Raw genomic sequence first — 15,704 nt, forward strand, 5'->3', positions numbered from 1 at the left:
AGGATGAAGACACTCACAATTGTAGGATAGGGCATTCTCCAAGGAGATATTGAGTAATAACCATGGTGACTTTGCCTTGCATCTTCGCTGTGACATTTGGCACTTCATCACTTCAAGAGACTTTTCACATCAGCATTTGTTCCTTCATAGTTGATTATATCCCTAGGGAAATAATGTGAGAGCTACACTGAAACCATGTGTTTATATTTGCAGTTAACACTCACCAGCTACTTCAGCAGTGTTTACTGTATCTTTTTCCTATTTTATAACTGTCATTCTAGTGCAATGATTTTGCCCACTTCATGAGTGACAGTTGAGTTGAGGGCACTTAGGGAATTTCTATTATTTCCTGTTAATATTTGTGGCTTAAAGATGGGCCCTAAGCCACATTCTTAAAAAAATGTCGTTCTGGTGACTATACATTTGACCTCAACTACTATATATAGAACACAACTGCATCATTATTGGATACAGCTGAAGAGGAATATTTATTCTTTTTCTGTTTGTATTACCAATTAAACATTAGGATGGGCATCTTTCTACCATGAGAAAAGCCACTTGATGATGTTCCCAGTGCTCTGAGAATGGTGTAGCTGAGAAGGTAACTTTGTAGATATTTTATTCTAAGAAAGTGATAACCAGGTAAGGTCATTGTCTCTCCCTCTAAAATGCTTTAGCATCTGACCACTTGGACATACATTACCATGCTGGAACACAAACCCCTTCTTCTCTTGGTTATTACAATATACTTATAACACCAGTTTGCAAGTGTGCATTCCGCTCTTCTCAGCTCAACATCACCTAACAACTTTCTAACAATTCAGAGTAAGACCAAAGCTCTGCAAACCCATAGTTTTTCTGTGCTCTGAATAGTGTCCCCTCTTGGCTTCTTCTCTTCACCTTTTTCTTTGCTAAGGACAAGATTGTTTTCCTTCTGTTCCATATCATCCTAGACCTCTCTCACCTATGAACTTCTCATGATTCTTTGCTTTTGCTTAGAGTGCACTTCCATTAGACATTCCTAGGAATCCTTCTCTTGTTGATCCCTATCTTTATTTATTTTACATTTACAGTGAACCTTGTCAAGACTGTCAAAGCCACTATTTCCATTCCCAAACATGCACATGCAAACATTTCCTGACTCATTTCCAGCTTAATTTTTCACCATACTATTATCATCATCTAAATAGGTATATATTTTGCATATTAATTTTGTCTTCTCTTAATTGAGTGCTCTGGGAATGCTTCTCTTTGCTTTGTTGTTATAGCTTAAAATGCATCCCATACTCAGGACTCAATCAAATTTGCTGAGTGAGTCATAAATTCTTTAAATTATGCTTCAAGTATGACTCCTTTAAATTCTTTGTTTATGTAATCAAATAAATTGTTTTTATTACTTGTCAGTTTTTAGTTCAATAGTATTTTTCTGGTAACTCTTAAATATTGCAACTAAACCATTATTAAGTCTATAATAGATATAGGACTTTCTGAAAGCAGACCTGCAGATAAGAATTTATATAAAACTTGTGCTAGAGAAAACTTTACTAAGTATTGAATTGTGTGTTATCCTCAAAGATGACTAAGTACTAATTGTTAATGACTTATCTGGAAATATGCTCATTGCAGATATAAGGAATAAGAATAAAGAGGTGTAGCTTAAAATTCCAGTTCAATATGGCAGACATCTTTATAAGGAGAAAATTCAGATAGAGACATGAGTACAAGAATACTCTGTACATCTTAAAGCTGAGAACAAAGTTCAGAAAGAAAAGATTGCTGTCAACAATTAGGAATGAGAAGACAGATAAAATATCTCTCACAGCTTTATAAGGTAGCAACCTCACAGACACCTGGGATTTAGGTCTTGGGATTGACAATAGACTGCCTACTTTCTAGATACCCTATTTTCAGTCCTTTATTAGGGCCAAAATGGCCTACTTTCTACTCCAAGCAACTAATATAAACATATAGGGAATTTAGGGAGTGGGGACACTAATACAAGGTTAAGTGAGAGGGCAAAGTTCAGCAGAAAGCAATCTTACAGGACAGATCAATAATGATAGAGGCACCATTTCTGAGTCATTCTAGTAGAGGCAAGCAAATGGGGGTTTCTGAACTCTGTAGCACAGTCCTGGGTAAGGAGGCATCTCTGGACTTCTGTGTGTTCATATGAAGCTGGTAGCAGCACCAGAATAACCAGTGAACAGAGATAAAGAGGTTAATAGCAGGCAGCCCATGGGCTATGAGAGAAGATCTGAGTAAACATGAGCAAACCACTGAGGGCACTTGGATTAAGATACATCTTTTCTATATGAGAATTTAGTATTGGTCTGTAACATAGGTAGGTCAAAATTATGCTTTAATTTTCGTCTGTGACTTTTCCAGAAAAGGTTTTTATTTATTACAACTTTTAAAAATTATATTTGACCTATGATACAATGGCTATTTGATTCAGGACTTTGACATTAATAGTCACAGAAAGGAAGGTTTTATTATCCTATATCAATGTGTTGTGTAATTTCTTTGCAAATCACTTTGTATATAATAAGCATTTAATGTACATTTATTAAATGATTTAATGCTGAGTCATTGACCTTGGTTTTGGTGGTTCTGTCATATAGGGCTAATACTATAGAAGTTTTATAGTGGCTGAAAAGAGAGTATCTCACCTACACACTGAACAGCATTCATACACAGCAGATATCATACAAAATCTATATCCAGAGGTCACCACCTTCTCAGAGCATGCTGACACATTTAAGAGAGCACAAATAAATTTAGTTTCTTACAGATATTAGAATACTTAAAATAGTTGCCTAGGAGTTGGCTAAAACATAGTGATAGATATTGGCTTTCACTTCAGGCTCATATCATTCCAAAGTTGCAAGTTTTGGTAAAGTTTCTCTGAAGTGTGTTCTGACACCAAAATTTCTCTGAGACCCTCCAGTTATCCAAATAATGACCCAGTTCTGGAGTTAGCAACAGATCCTACAAATTTAAAGGCCCATTCCCTCAAGATTTCCCTATACGGGATGCCAGGGCATGTGTAGTTTTCATTCACTCGCTAATAATTTGGGAATTTTATGACCTTTCCCACATTTAATGATTTGATAGAATAGGTAATATATCATTTATAGTCACTTTTAATGAACAAAACTCAGGGTACAGATGGATAAGATGCATAGGTAAGGTACAGAGTAGTACCTTCCATGGCCTCTCTAGGCCCCACCTCCCACTCCAGCAAGCCTGTGTGCTCAGCAGCTATCTATGCTTTTAGGAGTTTTTTCAGACTTCTACCCCAGACCTCTGTGGAGCTGAGGTTCTGGGTCTCAAATGCACTGCTCACTGAGCACTTGGTCTTTCCAGGTCTTGTGCTCAGCCATGTCCTGAGGGCTCAGCCCCATCATTTCAGGAACAAAACCTCATATCTAACCTGTAGAAATCTGTCATTTAGGAATTCTGAAGATTTTAGTAACTGGTGTGATGATACATTGTTTTCCCCAATATATTGTGTAGCCTAATAAAATGTATCTGGGGTCAGAGAATAGAACAGCCACTAGATTAGAAATAGAGGCCACACATTCTTAATCCTACCATTTTGGAGGTAGAGATCCATCCAGATCTCTGTGAGTTCAAGGCCACAATGTAAACAGATGTTAGGAAACAGTGGTGACACACACCTTTAATCCCAGGAAGTGATGGCAGGAATCAGAAAGTTATATAAGGCTCAAGGACCAGGATCTAGAGGCTTTTTAAGCTTTTAGGCTTTGAGCAACAGTTTAGCTGAGATCCCTTCTGGGTAAGGACTCAGAGGCTTTCAGCCTGAGGAAACAAGTTCAGCCTAGGAGTTGGTGGGGTGAGGTTGGCTATGTCTTGTTCTGTTTCTCTGATCTTGTAGTTTTCACCACAGTGTCTGGCTCCAGATTTTTTATTATTATTATTAATAAGACGTTTTAAGATATGTCTTACAAGGGGAATGGGTTAGAGGGGGAGGCTGGGGGGTGGGAAGAGGGGGCATCTGTGGTTGGTATGGAAAGTGAATAGAAAATTTCTTAGTAATAAAACAAGAAAAAAAAGATTTGTCTTACAAATCTGGGAACAAAGAACAAATACATTTTGGATTACTCTCTGCTTTCTCTTTTGGTAGATGGAGCTTCTCTAACAGTGATTCAATTAAGCATAGAACAACAGAACCCAGAAAAAAATCCCAGATATTCAAATCTAAACAAAATTCTAGGTCACCATGCTCTGAATGTGGTACACAATCCCCATGGTCTTGTGTAGGCACCTGCTGTGCCACAACTCTAGATCTCCATCTCTCACTATTTGCTCCACTAATCAGAGTATACATTGAGTCCTGTGACTGAGTCTGTATTGAACATGTACAGACACTTTTTTTCACTTTTTAAAATTTTTAATAATTTTTTTATTAAATTTTTTTCTTTCCTTTTACATACCAATCCCTGTTTCTCCTCTCTCTCCTTCTCCTGCTCCCTCCACCTTCTCCATTCCACCCCCATCCCCTCCTCATAGAGAGTAAGGCCTTCCTTGAGTAGTCAACACAGGCTGAATTACCAAGTTGGGGCCGGACTTAGCCCCTCCCCCCTGCATCAAGGCTGAGTAAGGCACAACACCATAGGGAATGGGTTCTAAAAAGCCAGTTCGTATACCTGAGATAAGTCCTGGTCCCATTGCCAGGGGACCTACAAACATATCCAGCCACACAACATTCGGAGTACCTAGTACAGTCCCATGCAGGCTCCCCGGCTGTCAGTCCACAGTCCATGAACTCCAACTAGTTTTGATCAGCTGTCTCTGTGGTTTTTCCCATCATGATCCTGACCCTTTTTGCTCCTCACCCTTCCTCCCTCTTTTGAACTAAACTCCAGGATCTTGGCAAAGTGCTTGGCTGTGGGTCTCTGCATCTGCTTCCATTAGTCATTGGATGTAGGTTCTATGATGACAATTAGGGTAGACACCAATCTGAGTGCAGAGGAAGGGTAGTTCAAGCACCTTCTCCACCATTGCTATGAGCCTTAGCTGGGGACAATCCTGTGAGTTCCTGGGGTTTTTCCTAGCTGTAGATTTCTCCCCATCCCCTTAATGGTACCTCTATCAAGATATCTATTTCATTGCTCTCCCTGCCTGTCTCTCTCCCAACTTGGCCATCTCAAGCCTTCATGTTCCCATGTCCCATCCCCTCCCCTCTATTCCCCACTCCCAGTTTACCCCGGAGATCTTAACTATTTCCCCTTCCTGGGATGATCCATATGTGTCCCTCTTTACCTAACTTTTCTGGTTATGCATTGTAGCTTTGTTAGCCTTTGCTTTGTGTCTAATATTCACTTATGAGTGAGTATGTACTGTGTTTGTCTTTCTGGGCCTGTGTTATCTCACTCAGTATGATTTTTCTCTAGTTCCATTCATTTGCCTACAAATTTCATGATGTCATTGTTTTTCTCTGCTGAGTAGTACTCCATTGTGTATATGCACTACATTTTCTTAATCCATTCTTCAGTTGAGGGTCATCTAAGTTGTTTACAGGTTCTGGCTATTGTGCATAATGCTGCCACGAATATAGTTGAGCATGTGTCCCTGTGGTATGATTGAGCATTCCTTGGGTATATGCCTAAGAATGGTATAGCTGGGTCTTGAGGTAGATTGATTATCAATTTTCTGAGAAACCACCACACTGATTTCCAAAGTGGCTGTACAAGTTTGCACTCCCACCAACAGTGGAGGAGTGTTCCCCTTTCTCCACATCCTCTCCAACATAAGCTGTCTACAGTGCTTTTGATCTTAGCCATTCTGACAGGTTTAAGATGGTATCTCAGAGTCATTTTGATTTGCATTTCTCTAATGGCTAAAGATGTTAAACATTTCCTTAAGTGCCTTTTGGTCATTTGAGATTCTTCCTTTGAGAATTATCTATTTAGCTCTATAGCCCATTTTTAAATTGGATTATTTGATATTTTTCTGTCTAGTTTCTTGAGTTCTTTATATATTTTGGAGATCAACCCTCTGTCAGATGTGGGATTAGTGAAGATCTTTTCCCATTCTGTAGGCTGCCTTTTTATCTTATTGACCATGTCCTTTGCCTTACAGAAGCTTCTCAGTTTCAGAAGGTCCCATTTAGAAATTGTTGCTCTCAGTGTGCAATTGGTGTTATATTTAGGAACTGTTCTCCTATGTCAATGTGCTCAAGACTACTTCTTACTTTCTCTTCTGTCAGGTTCAATGTAACTGGATTTCTGTTGAGGTCTTTGATCCACTTGGACTTGAGTTATAACGTCTGTTAGTTTCCTTATTTCTCTGTTAAGTTTCTGTCTGTCATACCTTTCCAGTGGTGAGGAAGGGGTGTTGAAGTCTCCCACTATTAGTGTGTGGACTTTGATTTGAGTTTCAGTAATGTTTCTTTTACAAATGTATGTGCCCTTGTATTTGGGGTATAAAAGTTCAGAACTGAGACTTCATCTTGATGGATTTTTCCTGTGATGAATATGAAATGCCCTTCTTCATCTTTTTTTGATTGATTTTAGTTTGAAGTCTATTTTGTTAGCTATTAGGATAGCTACACCAGCTTGTTTCTTAGATCCATTTGATTGGAAAGTTTTTCCCAACCCTTTACTCTGAGGTAGTATATGTCTTTGACATTGAGGTGTGTTTCTTTATGCAGCAGAAGAATAGATCCTGTTTTTGTATCCATTCTGTTAGCCTGTGTCTTTTTAAGGGATTTTAAGGGATATTAGTAACCAGTGATTGTTAATTCCTGTTATAATTTTGGTGGTGGTGTGTTTGTTCCCTTTTTTGGGATTTGCTGGTGTGTGTGTTCCCTTTTTTGGGATTTGATATTTCCTGTGTTTGGTGGTTGCATCTAACTTCCTTGTGTTGGAGTTTTACTTCTAGTACTTCCTATAGTGCTGGATCTGTGGACATGTAGTGTTTCATATGATTTTTTTTCATGGAATATCTTGTTTTCTCCATCTACAGTGATTGAAAGCTTTGCTGGGTATAATAGTATGGGCTGGCATCTCTGGTCTTTTAGTATCGTCAGAATGTCTGTCCAGGACCTTCTGGCTTTCAGAGTTTCCATTGAGAAGTCAAGTGTAATTCTGATAGGTCTGCCTTTATATGTTACTTGGATATTTCCTTTGATACTCTTAATATTCTTTCTTTATTCTGTATTTTTAGTGTTTTGACTATTATGTGGTGAAGGGACTTCTTTTGTGGTCCAGTATATTTGGTGTTCTGTACTTATTGTACCTTCATGGGCATGTCTTTTTTTCAGGTTGCGGAAGTTTTATTTTATACTTTTGTTGAATATATTTTCTGTGCCTTTGAACTGGAATTCTTCTCCTTCTTCTATCCCTATTATTTTTAGGTTTGGCCTTTTCATGGTGTCCCAAATTTCCTGGATGTTTTGTGTTAAAAATTTGCTGGATTTAACATTTTCTTTGACTAAAAAATCTATTTCCTCTATTGTATCATCAACACCTGAGATTCTGTCTTCCATTTCTTGTATTCTGTTGGTTATGCTTGCCTCTATAGTTTCTCTTTGTTTACTCAGAGTTTCCTTTTCCTGAATTTCTTGTTTGTGTTTTCTTTATTGCCTGTATTTCAATTTTTAAGTCTTGAACTGTTTTCTTCACCTGTTTGATTTCTTGAATTCCTCTAATTTTTTTGTTTGTTTTTTCCTCCATTTCTTTAAGAGATGTGGTTGATATATTGTGCACCCCAATAAACTTATCTGGGAGTCAGAAAACAGAATAGCCATAATATTAAACAAAGAGGTTAGGTAGTGGTAGCACATGCCTTTAATCCTAGCATTCCGGAGGCAGAGATCCATCTGGATCTCTGTGAGTTTAAAGTAACACTGGAAACAGCCAGGCATGGTGACTCACACCTTTAATCCCAGGAAGTGAGCCTTTAATCCCAGGAAGTGATGGCAGAAAGCAGAATAGTACATAAGGCATGAAAACCAGGAACTAGGTCTAGTTAAGCTTTTTGGCTTTTGAGCAGCAGTTCAGAGGAGATTCATTCTGGATGAGGACTCAGAGTCTTCCACTCTGAGAAAACAGGATCTGCTGAGGAATTGGCAAGGTGAGGTGGCTGTGGCTTGTTCTGCTTCTCTGATATTCCAGCATTCATCCCAATACCTGGCTACAGGTTTATTTATATTAATAAGACCTTTTAAGATTTGTACTGCAAAGGGAATTTTTTATTTCATCTTTTATGGCCTTTGTCATCTTCATAAAGTTGATTTAAGGTCATTTTCTTCTGGATCATCTGCTTTGGGATGTTCAGATCTTGCTGTTGTAGGATCACTAGGTTCTGGTGGTACTGTATTGCTTTTTATATTGTTTAATGTGTTCTTATACTGCTGTCTACCCATTTCTTCCTTTAATCAGAACAGATGGAGCTCCAGGTCTCTCTTCTTCCAATTGATGCAGGTGGAGCCCTGGCTCCTGTGGTTGTTCTTCTTCCCAATTGGTCTAGGAGGGGGCATATGGATCTGGTTATCACTGTTCCCAACTGGTGCATGGTGGGTTTATGGTTCCAGTGGTCCCTGGTGCTACAGGAGATAATTGGCAAGGGGATGGGGTGGGAGGAGGCTGCTGCCAGGTCTCTGGGGCTGCACTCCAGGCACTTTTTTTATTATTCCCCACGCAAAGCAGTGTAACACATATTTACATATCATTTATATTTTATTAGGAAGTATAGTATCCAAGAAATGCTTTAAGGAACAGTTATATGCTCTTTGTATATAGGACCTGAGAATCTGTAAATTTGGATGTTTATGGGGAAGAGGTGGGGCCATGGAGGAATATCTATAAACCATAGCTCCAGAGGACAGAGAGGCACAACTGTGCAGCACAGTTACAGTGGGATATTGAAAGATAGCAGTATACCACAGTTACAGGAGACATTGAGGGGCAGTTGTGTACCATACTTACAGTGGACAGTAAGGAACAGCTGTGTATCAGTTACAGGGGACAGTAAGAAGCAGCTGTGTATCACTACTTCATCCATTTGTGTTATTTGTCTTGTTTTTATGGACACCAGATTTTGTGTTATTTGCCGATTAGACTCAGGGATCTTACTGGAGGTTTTCTGCTTCATGTTGACAGGTGCCATTTCTAAGTCTCCCTATGCCAGGGAAAACAGACACAACAACAAAAGAGCTAAGGTTATAAACTATTATTTTTAGTTTATATTTTAATGTTTTACTACCTCTTCTATTCTTGAGAAAAAAATAACCTTCATTTTTTTCATCCAAATGAAAATGTTCAACAAATTCTACTAAAAAGTACACCAAGACAGTAAAATAACTCTTTAGATACATCTGATGTAAAAAGGCCAGGCATAAAGCCACAATTGTCACATGGCCCTGTGGTCTGAATCTGGTCTCTGTGTATCTGCATTGTACTGACTGATCATATAGGAAAGTGATGCTTTCAGGCTTGAGTATTTCCATAATAGGATGGGACCAACAGCAATAGGGGAGGATTGTTGGAGTACTGATACCCACATGTGGGGTTTTCTTCTGTAAGGTGAAGAAATGGAGTGTTCTCAGCCCACAGGAGAGAGGCTGGAGCTCACTCAGATTTTAAAAGAACACAATAACTTTTTCCAGAGGCACATTGGAAAGATTGAAGGTAGAAAGTAGGTGATGAAGAGTCCTCTACCTTGCAGCAGAATAGAAAAGGAAGGCAGCCTCATAACCTTCATTTACATTTTGCTTTCAGTGAGTGAGTCTTTCCTTGAGCCACATTCATGAATTCTTGTTGTGGTTGTTGTTTTTTCAAGACAAGGTTTCTCTGTGTGGCTTTGGAGCCTGTCCTGGAACTTGCTCTGTAGCCCAGGCTGGCCTTGAACTCACAGAAATCTGCCTGCCTCTGCCTTGTAAGTGTTGGGATTAAAGGCATGTACCACCACTGCCTGGCATGCATGAACTCTTATAATTGACTCTTATCAATGGATGCAGAAAAGTGAGAGGGCGATCCCAAGAATAGGCAACCAGGTAAAAACTCTTGCCATCTACAAGCAAACTCTGCTAGCACTAGAGAAGATACCTGCAAAGATGTCCCACCCACAAGAGAGAGAAAAAAGAGATGAGGAAATGAAACAACAACAAAACAAAAGCAAAAGCAAAATTCTAAACAGATAAGAAGCCTTCTTCCTCTGCACTCAGCAGCCAGCCTTTATGACTCCCTTTGTAGTTGGAGTTTTCCTGCCTGGCCCACAGTCAGGACAAATCTATCTCACCCGCCAGGCCCATAGATGCTCAGAACCAAACAAGTAATCACACAGAAATTTACATTGTTTACAAACTGTGTGGCCATGGCAGGCTTCTTGTTATCTACTTCTTCTATCTCAAATTAACCCATTTCTGTAAATCTATACTTTGCCACGTGACTTGTAGCTTACCATTACCTTACATCCTTCTTGCCATGGTGGCAGCTGGTGGTGTCTTTTTCCACCCAGCCTTCCACCTCCCAGAATTCTCTTCTCTCTTGTCCCACCTATACTTCCTGCCTGGCCACAGCATCCCTTAGCAAAATAGTCTTGAGGCTTCACCAGGGGAAAGACTTAAGATTACAGCCACCATACTGACATCTAAAAAGACCAAGTACTTGATTGCCCAAGAATAGCTTAACCAACTCAAAGTTATACCAAAAAGAAATGGTTGCATATAATATTTGAAAGAGCAACTAGGGACTTTGTTTGATTTTATTTGTACATTAGTGAACTTTGTGAACATAAACAATTAGCTTTACCCTACATGACAGTTATATCCAGTTTCTGCTTCCATCTTCTAGTCTTCTTTTCTAGTGGGAGCTGATTTCCAGGTTTTAGGTGCATCTATTTTAACCTGTATTTCTAAATACTATGTAGAACATGACTTATATTGACTGGGTCATTCTGACAAAATTTATTAACTATGTTATATCTCAAAGAGCTCAGATCAGCTAATGGACCCCTTTCATCTTACCCACATTAAGACATCCTGGGAAAGACTGCGTGCATGCCTTTAATCTCAGTGCCTGGGAGGCGGAGGCAGGTGGATCTATGTGAGTTCGAGGCCAGCCTGGGTTACAGAGTGAGTTCCAGGAAAGGTGCAAAGCTACACAGAGAAACCCTACCTCAAAAAACAAAAAAATACATCCTGGGCTTTGGTGGTATCAGCAGTCAGTGCTCATCAGTCTCTGACCTCCAGATATGCATATATATACCACCTCCTTGCACACATATATACTCTCCCAAAAGAGAAAATAAAGCAGAGGAACCCAAAGTTGCAAGAAAGGGTGTGGGCTGTGTAAATCAAAGCAGATGGAGTATGTATGCATTTGTAGATACTAGACATTGACATTGGGTGTTTTCCTCTAAGGCTTTCTCTTTATTCCAAGAGTCTCATTCAATGTGAGACTCACTGATTGGCTAGAGTGGCTGACCCTTTGACTCCCCAAGCACTAGGATTACATGCATATGCTGCTGTGCCTGGACTTTTATGATGCTGTGGATCCAAACTCTAGTCACACCATACCTGCACAGCAACCACTTTCCCACCTGAGGCTTTTCTCTAGTCTTCCAATTTGGACACATTTAATTCTCAGTCACTGAAATCAGTATCACTAGGAGATTCATTCACTCCTTGTCTCTCTTCTTCCCAGCTTACATATTTCTTCTCCAGTTTTGATGAAGTCCAAAGTTGTTGTTCACCTAAGATTTCTCAGAAGTAATATTTGTTGTTCTTTTAATGACAAAAATCTTGCCCTCATTCCTAATTGAAAGTCTGTTTGGAGATAAACCTTTATATTCCCTCATTACTGATTTTTGGCAGGTGTTGCTGGCCACTTGCTGGCCCTGGAGTTGTCCCTGTAAGGCTGCTGGTCTGTATCATTCCATTCTTTTAGTCCTCATTTGTGTTTTTCAAAGTCTGCATGTTCTCATGGTTTATAATTGTGCTTTGGGAAGGATCCTTGATGGGTCTTCCTTGTCAGAGCAGAAGCTTAGGATCCTTAGCTCTGAAAAATCTATTCCTGTTAATTATATGATAGTTTATTCATAATTATATATAAGAAATATATACTTTATATATATTATAGATTATAAACTCTTTTTTCAAAATAAGTTGGCCTGGGGAAGTTGTAAATTAGAAGGTTCTGCTGTGATAGTTTTCTGATTATTACACTTCAATTTCAAACTTCCTGTTTCCAAAATAAAGGAAACTTATCAGATTACTAGCATGTCTATATCTTTCCTTTGATTATTTTTTTAAATTATATGACAATTTATATTACATATAATGTAAATAAAATAAAATACATATTATTTATTATATTTAAAAGCTGGAAAGTAGCGCTTTCATTAGCCTTTATGGATTTTGTTGATGATGGCCTTCTGGTCATGACTACATGCTAATAAACTGAGATTGAAATTTAAGTTTATTCTAACTCTCAATCTAAAATAATTGACACAATAAGACAATTAAATTTTCTTAAAGATGAATATTTGTGAATAATTATTAAAGTGACCCTTTTTAGAAATTATAAATGTGAAACATATTTGGTTGTTGTTAAGCTGTTAAGAGTTTGGCTATTAAAAAGCATAAGCATTTCCTCCTTGGAGCAGAGATCAGTGAGTGTTTGCTGTTTGCTGCCAAGGGCCAGGTAGAGGATACTGTTGTCATAGTATTCAAGGCATGCACAGCTACTTTCTGGCAGGGCAATTCTAAATGTACTCAGTCAACTTCTGGCCTTCTCAGGGAACCTAAATATATATTGCTTCATATACTATGCATGTCCATCAAATTTGACTAAAAGACCCTTGAAAATGGTTAAACAAACAAACATGAACTACTCTCCGCAAAACCCTCCATGAAGATAATGGGGAATAAGGGAATAAAAATTTCATTCAATACAGTTTGGAACCTGACAGGTAACCTACAAAGTGTTTGTTGTTAGATTTGCACTGTCCACTTAATTCAAACAGTTTATGCTATAGTCAATAAGCTTAGGAATATGACTAATGAACACTTCACATGGTTTCTAAAGCTAACTATAAGAAAAGTTGGTCACAGCACTACTGCAAAGTAAATGCAAGTATTTAAGTGCTTAATGGAACTGTATTTTTATATCAGAACCTTAAACAGTGTTATAATTGGTAGTTTAGATTATTAGAATTTTGAAGATTTTTTTTAAAGAAGAATATAGGATGACAGTTTCCCCATATATTTTCATTTCCTTCTATGAGTTTTCTAGTTAGGTAAGGATAATTTATAATAAACAATCTGTCTCCAAACCTCCATGTAGAGAAGTCAAGGAGTCTACTAACTAGAGTTATGAGAAACAGAATGTAAGTAGATATGGCAAAAGAGATTTGCAAGTAGTACCCTTATTAGGAAGAAGTAATTCCTTCCATGTTTCTTGCAACTTCTCTGGTTGCTCAAGATCCCTTGCACATAGAAGAGCAACACATTACAAGTAAGAAGGCCTCAATTTCATGGTTCTTGGTCTTGAAAAATCACAGTTTTAACATATGTAAAAATAAAATCCTTGCCTCTGTGGTTAGCACATTTCTTGAACCTTTTGCATTGCCTTGCCTGATCCACATTATCAGAATTCGCCTGTCTCATGCTCATATTCATATATGGAATTAGATCTCTCACAGTAACATATGGAATTGAGACATCCCAATCTCACACTCATCTATGGAGCTAAGATCTCCCATCCCCACACTCATGCATGGAAGTAAGAACTCATTCTCACACACATGCATGGAAGTAACACTTCTCGTCCTTATAGCCATGTATGGAGAGCTAAGAGTTCCTATCTTCACACTCATGTATGGAACTAAGACTTCTGATCCTCATACTCATGTATGGAGCTAAGACCTCCCACCCTCACATTCATGTATGGAACAAAGACTTCCTATGTTCAAACTCATATAGGAAACTAAGACCACCCACTCTCATAGTCATGCATGGAAGTAAGACCTCTTAGCCTTACACACATGTATGGAGCTAAGACCTCCCATCCTTACACTCATGAGTGGAACAAAGACTGACATCCTCATACAAATGAATGGAATTAAGACCTCCCAACCTGACAGTCATGTATGGAGCTAAGACTTCCTATCCTCACACTCATGTACAGAATTAAGACTTCCTATCACATTAATGCATGGAATTTTTTTACCTCCCACCCTCAAACTCATGTATAGACCTAAGAACTCCCATCCTGACAGTCATATATGGAACTAAGAATGCTCATCCTCACACTCATATATGGAACTAAGATCTGTCATTCTCACACTTATGTAGGGAACTAAGACTTCCTATTCTCACATTCATGCATAGAATTTAAGATCTCCCACCCTCAAACTCATGCATGGAATTTTTTACCTCCCAATGTCAAACTCATGTATGGAGCTAAGACCTCTCATCCTCACACTCATGTATGGAGCTAAGAATTCCTATTCTCACACACATGTATGGTACTAAGAACTCCCACCCTCACACTAATGCATACAACTCAGAGCTGTAAATGTCACACTCATGTTTGCAACTAAGACTTCCTGTCCTAACACTCACGCATGGAACTAAGAACTCTCATCCTCACAATCATGTATGGAACCAAGACCAAGATCTCCACCCTTCACACTCATGTATAGACTTAAAATCTCCCAGTCTCACACTCATACATGGAAGTAAGAACTATCAGTTTCACACTCACATGTAACCAAGTCTTCCCATCCTCACACTCATATATAGAATTAAGACCACCTCCCCTCACACTCTCGTATGGAACTAAGAACTGTCGTCCTCACACTCATGTGTGTAATTAAGATCTCCCATTCTCATACTCATGCATGGAATTAAGACCTCCAATACTTATACTCATGTATTGAACTAAGACATCCCATCTCATACTCATGCATGGATCTATGGCCTCCCATGCTCATACTCATGCACAGAATTAAGATCTCCCATCACCATACTCAGGTATGGAATTAAACTTTCCAATTCTCACATGTATGCATGGAAGTAAGACCTATCTGCCTAACACTCATGTGTGAAACTAAGACCGTCCATACTCAGACTCATGTATGGAACTAAGACCTCTCAACTCACACTCGTGTATGGAATTAAGACATTCTATCCTCATACTCATGTATAGCACTAAAAACTCCCTCTCTCAACTCATCTGTGGAACTAAGACTTCTCTTCCTCAAACTCATTTATGGAGCTAAGACCTCCTTTACTCAGACTCCATATATGGAACTTAGACTGCCCATGCACACATGCATATATGGAATTAAGACCTCCCACCCTCACACTCATGTATGGAAATAAGTTCCTATCCTCACACTTGTATGGAACTAAGACCTCCAACCCTCATACTCTTGTATTGAACTGAGACTTCCCATCTTCACACTCATGGTGGTTTATTATGTACCCCAATATATTGTGTACCCTAATAAACTTATCTGGGGATCAGAAGGCAGAGCCAGCCACTAGATTAGACATAGATGCCAGACAGTGGTTATGATGATATTTTATTTGTGCTGAAATGTGATTTTATTAGTTTGTTAATAAATAAAGTTGCTTGGGGGTCAGAGCTAATAGCAAGCCATTTAGCAGAAGTCTGGCAGTGGTAGCACAAGCCCTTCATCCCGATCACATGACAGGCAGATCTCTATCT

The 15,704-nt window shown here is 38.8% G+C and overlaps 1 pseudogene; it reads left to right on the top strand.

Annotated features, from left to right (window-relative positions):
• The first annotated feature begins 9,559 nt into the window (after nt 1–9,559).
• The window catches only part of LOC118586280, a 59,379-nt pseudogene continuing 53,234 nt past the window's right edge, over nt 9,560–15,704 (top strand).

The sequence above is a fragment of the Onychomys torridus genome, chromosome 6 (genome assembly GCF_903995425.1).
Source record: "Onychomys torridus chromosome 6, mOncTor1.1, whole genome shotgun sequence".
NCBI classification, from domain to species: domain Eukaryota; kingdom Metazoa; phylum Chordata; class Mammalia; order Rodentia; family Cricetidae; genus Onychomys; species Onychomys torridus.